Genomic DNA, 6,000 nt, shown 5'->3' on the forward strand with positions numbered 1-6,000 from the left:
CGTCTCAACAGAAGAAAAACGAGTTTGGTCGTTCGGGTGTTTCCGTGATATGACGTATCCGCTAGACCTTCAAAGTAAACAAAACTGTGAAATTGCGTGCTTGTTTTGATTTTGTTTTCGTGCTGTGGTTTAGTAATGTAAAAATGCCTGCTGTTGAGAAGAAATTGGTTGCTTCATTTGTAAGAATAAGGACTTTTTAAAGATTAAATCATCTCAATCGACAGCTAAGTAAAAAACGTGTTGGAAGAAGCAGCAACAAAGTGTGCAAGAAAAGGAAAAAAATTGTAACATAAATAGTAGGCTTATAGATTTTTTGAAGGAAGTGTCATTTAATTTAGATTTAGCAAAAAAAAAAAATTGTGGGGTGTGTTTGGAGTGATAGTAATCTTTTGTATTTCATATGAAATAATTTACTTGTAAATTGCAGTCATGGATAATTTCAGAATGTGTGTTTGCTACAGAATTGTTTAACAAAAACTTATGACTTCGCAAGATAAAACTTCTAAAACTGTTTGACAGGACTAAATGTTATTGGATGTATTATGTTTGTAGGAAAACAATAAGGCTCCTGATATTGCTCATCGTTTATTGAATAAAAGCATGTTTGATGTGAACCACACCTAATGAACTTCATTTTCTGGTTTAATGAATTTGTCATTGCTTTGTTTATCTTTAAATAGCAAACATTCCATAGCTTGTCAGATCACTCATTCTTTCATTGTATTGTTTTCTTTCTCTGGTTTTTCACTAAATTGAAACTAAATAAATAACTCTGGTCATATTGCAAAGAGTTGTCCCTTGTTACATTCACAAGTAATTGTCTATGTTTTTATTATATTTACATATTTGTGCATTTTATAATTTTTAATATGTTTTGTGGTCATAATTGGGTCACAGTGATTTAATGCAGTTTAACAAAAAAAAACCTGAACCTAACCACAGTTGTTTTCAACATGAATAGAAAATATGTAGCATATCAAACTAAGTAATTCAGATGCATGGAAAAGTTACAAATGTGTTTGTATACTTATGTAACAAGCAAGTGCACCCATGTGATATTTTGAGGGGGGGGGGGGGGGAAGTGAGATCTGGAGGTATATGGTGTTTTAAATATTTTGGAAGACAAATGGTGATTTGTAAGTAGGTACATATATTTAAAATCTTCTACGTGAAAATATTTCAGTGTTGGACGACTTATACGTAACTACATTTTTGTCTTTCTCTATCAAGGGGGGGGGGGGGGGGGTGCTTTGCCCCAGGTATGGGTGCCCATGGTAACAAGTAATAATCTAGTGATGTAAAATATGTCTTGTTAGCTCCAAATGAAGTATTTAGGGAGTCATGCTTAGTTTTACCTCAATTTATAACCCGTATTTGTCTACCACACACCAAAATTTATACTAAGCATCATCATCCACTGTTTCCAGCCTGTGGCTGGGTCAGCCAAGTGGGTCTTGTGACTTTGTCCATTTAACAATCACATTAAAGTGTGATGATATTGAAAGCCATGCAGTTTATATTTTATTCGTACAAATATATAGTAATGTATGTGTGTGTGTATGTATATATATACACACACACATACATATGCCATATAAATTTCAGAGATAAAGAAAATATGGTATTAATTTTCATGGCTAGCTGCCACACTAATTCTTTTTATCCAGGATTTTGTGCGAAATGACTTTTATAAAAAAAAACTAATGGCAACAGTATAATAAATAAATTTAACATTTAATAGAGGTGGTATTAACCAACATGTAAATAATGTTATATCATTTACATAAATATCTTGGTAACAAAATTTATTTATGTACATATTTCATTAAGGAGACTTAACGCTAAACCATTTGAAACTTCGCAAATATGTAAAATTACAGAAAAAAATATTAAATTACTTTTTATGTAAATTAATGTAATAAATGATCAGCTACAAGTTGAAAAAACAATTCCTACACATTTGCATTGAAAAAAGCAATTAAAGCAAAATAGTAATGAGATAATGCCTGTAGTAAAAAATAAAGTTTTGTGTATTTTTTGTCAGCTTTTTATTTAGCTTTCAAATATGTGTTCATTATAAAACATACTTGAAGTGCCTATTTATGTTGATGAAATATTTAGAGAAAAAAATCATGTCAATTGATGTAGTTTGTATGACAGAACATAGTGACTAATTGTATTTGTTTTATAGCTTCTTACTCACCACAATTTATAATAGGCATAAGTAAATGTAGATTATTATGAATTACCTATATATTTTGTTAAATACTGAATTTTGATGTAATGAAATATGTTCTGGGATCAGATTTGGAGTGTTGAAATATTTCTGATGAATTATTTGAGAAAAATTACCTTGTTACTGTTTCTAGCAGTAAAGAATTATGATGAGAGTATACAGACTGCATCTAATAAAATGAAAACAATTTAAGATATGGAGAAATGTGTTATGTGCATGAAAAATAATGAAAATCTGTTAAATTAATGGTGACTTCGAAATGCAAATCATCAATGTAATCACGAGTACATTTAGTAATAAATTTAATAGTCACAAAAATAAATATTGCAAGTTTTAAAAGATGTTACACTCCTAGGATACAAACACTTACCTACAATGAAATATTTTTCACAGTAAATTATTATGTTTATTTGGCTCAGTGGTTTGTACGTAGTTATGGATTACAAGTTTCCAGGTTTAAATCCTGTCACTTAAGAATTATTTTAAGTAGGTACATAAATTTTTACTACATTTTAACACACTAGAGTTATAGTGGATTATATTATTGATGGTTATTTGTTCACATAATTGTTGTAATTACTATTAGCTTGGTCATTTTTCACTAGGTGGTCTTACAACATTTATATATTTTTTACTTGTAACAAAAAATTAATCTTGCAAACACAATCAAGGAGATTAATTACGAACATGTAAATAAAAATTTATATTGATACAAATTAAGTGTATATGTTTGTTTGCATGCTGTTTTTTTTTATATACAAATGTACAATTTTATTCTACACAAATAAAGTTTTGCACATTTAACCTTTGAAACTAGAGGAATGTTACTGTCTACACATTTAAAAAACCTGCCTCTTTTTCTACCTCTTACAGCAGAAGTTTGGCATTTTGTGGTGAAATTTTTTGTAACTAACAGTTCAAAATATGATTACTACTGTGAACATCTGATCACAAAATAAAAAAAACTATTCTCATGCTCCATCTTCTACCAGTAGTTTAATTTTCTGACAAATTAAAAAAAAATATATTTTTTTATTCTAGTTACTCTCGTTCAAAAAAAAATTATGTTTGTCTAAACTGCAAATGATGTTTATGTGATACTGTTTCTCATTAACGGCTTAGTACAATTTTACGTTCCAATGTTAAGAGATGAAATAAAATTACCCAGCGATGTATCATGTAATAAAGACTTTGAACAATGGTCTGTGATATTTGTGTTTTAAGCCACATATTTGCGGACCACTTGTTGGAAAGTATCACAAGGTAGGAATAAAGTGTTTCAGTGTTTTAGGCATGTTTTCTTCCAGAAGAAGTGTTCAGGTAAATCAGAAACTGAGTATGCCTTACTGCCTGCACTATGGTGCGTAAGTAGTGGCCGTAGTGGGAAAGGAGCATATTTAGGAATACCAGCTTGGAAACATGTACCTGCCAAGAATGCCAAAATACCAAAATATTTTTATCATGGTAAATGATCTGGGAGTTTGTTTTGCAATTTTAATTTGAGATTTTATATCAAAATTTAATAGTATATGTGGTAATTTTGGAGACTATTAGTTTTTGGTAAATAAGTTGAGTAAGGATTAAAATGAAAGAATTTAAGCAGGGAAATACATATCTTTTAAAGAATTAATTACTTTAAAAAAATAATTGTGTTATTATTGTACACTAATAAATCTTTCACTTAGAGCTACCATTTTCAGAATTACAGATCCTAGTTAACCTAGCAAACCTTTCACATAGTGATCATTTACCATGTTACTCAGGAGTTACCATTCTTAAGAATTACAGCTGATGTAAATGGACATGGTTAATAGTAGGCCAGACAGCTTTAGAGTGCAGTTTAATTTTTTTTACTTAAATTAATAATTATAAATGACAGGTCTGTAATAAAATTTTCTATGCAAAATTACTAGCTCACTTAATATTAAATTAATGGTAGGAAGAGGGAGTGGTGACATGGAGTACGTACCACAGGGGAGTGCCATGGGGCCCTTGCTTTTCATGATGAAAGATGTCTGGGAAAGCATGATGAGTAGATTAAAAAAAAAAAAAAAGTGGACGGTGAAGAAGGGAGTAGGGGTCTGGGGTTAACTGCTATGACACTAAAGGAGAGAAATAAAAGTCAATAAAAAGGCATCTTCCATGCTGGTGATAACCAGATATGGAATACGCCACAGGAATTTGGGACTCGTACCTAGCGATGGACATTTAAGAGTTATAAAGGTACAATGCAATGTAGTGAGATAAGTGACAAATATCGGAGGAGAAACGATGACGGAAGAAGGAAGATGCATAGACCATCAGTGATGATGATGGAGCTTGTATGGGACACACTGTAAAGGAGGAGAAAGAAAGAATGGTGAAATAGGTTAAGGTAAGTAAAGGGAGGGGATTTTGGAAAGCTCAGAGATAGGTAAAGGGCAGAGGGATCACATGTGGAAGATCCACAAGTTAGAATGCAATGGATTAGACAAAATCATATTACTGCACACAAATATGAAATTTGGTAGTTAAAGGGCCATTAAATATTCTTAGAATATTTTTTGGAGGATAGTCATTACCATAAAACTTGTTACATTGTATGATATTTAATACACTTACAAAGTTTGTTTACTACTGCAAATGAACATAACATGTTGACACTTAAACATCTAGCAAGGAAGCTAAATGTAATATTGAATATAATTACTTATCAATGGTAACAAGCATAAACAAACTAGCATTAAATAACACAATGTTGTGAATATTGCAAGAACAGCACGCATCACAATGTTTACCAACAACACCAGTTTAGATTTTAAAATACACATTTGAGCCTAATTTACGATTAAATAACTGACAACATAACAAAGATTAAATATATTACTAGCGGCAACACGTGATACATTTAACCTATACATAAATTACATCAGTCTATGTGAATCGGAAAATTTAAGAAAGTGCCATTTAGACACGTGATTAATTTGAATTCCCGCGGCAATATGGTCTAGCATGTACGTCAGACGCGATTGACCAATAACAGTAAAATAGCGGGATGAGACGACCTGGTATCTAATGACCTTGGGTTTCCTTCCTTTGTAAGATGAAAACAAGGACGACACTGTCTGACGCTGTTGTCGGCGGGCGCTTTCCGCTATCTTGGCACGCGGTGGGTAGTATGGAGAAGACTGGCGCCCGGGCTTTAATTAACTCAGCGAGGTACGATTTCGACTCCATAAAACGATGAATATACAGGTAGAGTGCTGAAAAATTCAGAGAAATAGCAAATTTTACATTCGTTTGATGAATCACAATCAATAAGGTACCTAGAAAAGTGAATAAAAAATTAACAATATTTATAGAAACACAAATAACTCACTCTTTTGTCACATATTCTCATTTAAATGCCTGAAAACATATCTTAAAACACCCTTAATAAATCATAACAGCTTAAGAAACATTGTACCTACTTTTACTTCATTCGAAGGTAAACTATTTGTCTTTTTCTTCACATAGACCAAAATATTTCATCATGGTGTGCAGTATTTCAAATTGGGTCTATATTTGCTCAATAAATATAAATTAACATATAGAAAAAATATGTTCTTTCTATAACACGATTTCCCTTATTTGTTAAAAGAACATTAATGGATTTTGATTGAGATTAGGAAAGACTACAGATAATGCATTAGCCATCAGAAGTAAATCCATTTATTTATATTTGTATCAGCTGTTTTAACCTACTCTTATACGACTGCGGTTAATTAAGCTAATCGTAAGAAAAT

Source organism: Bacillus rossius, chromosome 17, assembly GCF_032445375.1.
Source record: "Bacillus rossius redtenbacheri isolate Brsri chromosome 17, Brsri_v3, whole genome shotgun sequence".
NCBI classification, from domain to species: Eukaryota; Metazoa; Arthropoda; class Insecta; order Phasmatodea; family Bacillidae; genus Bacillus; species Bacillus rossius.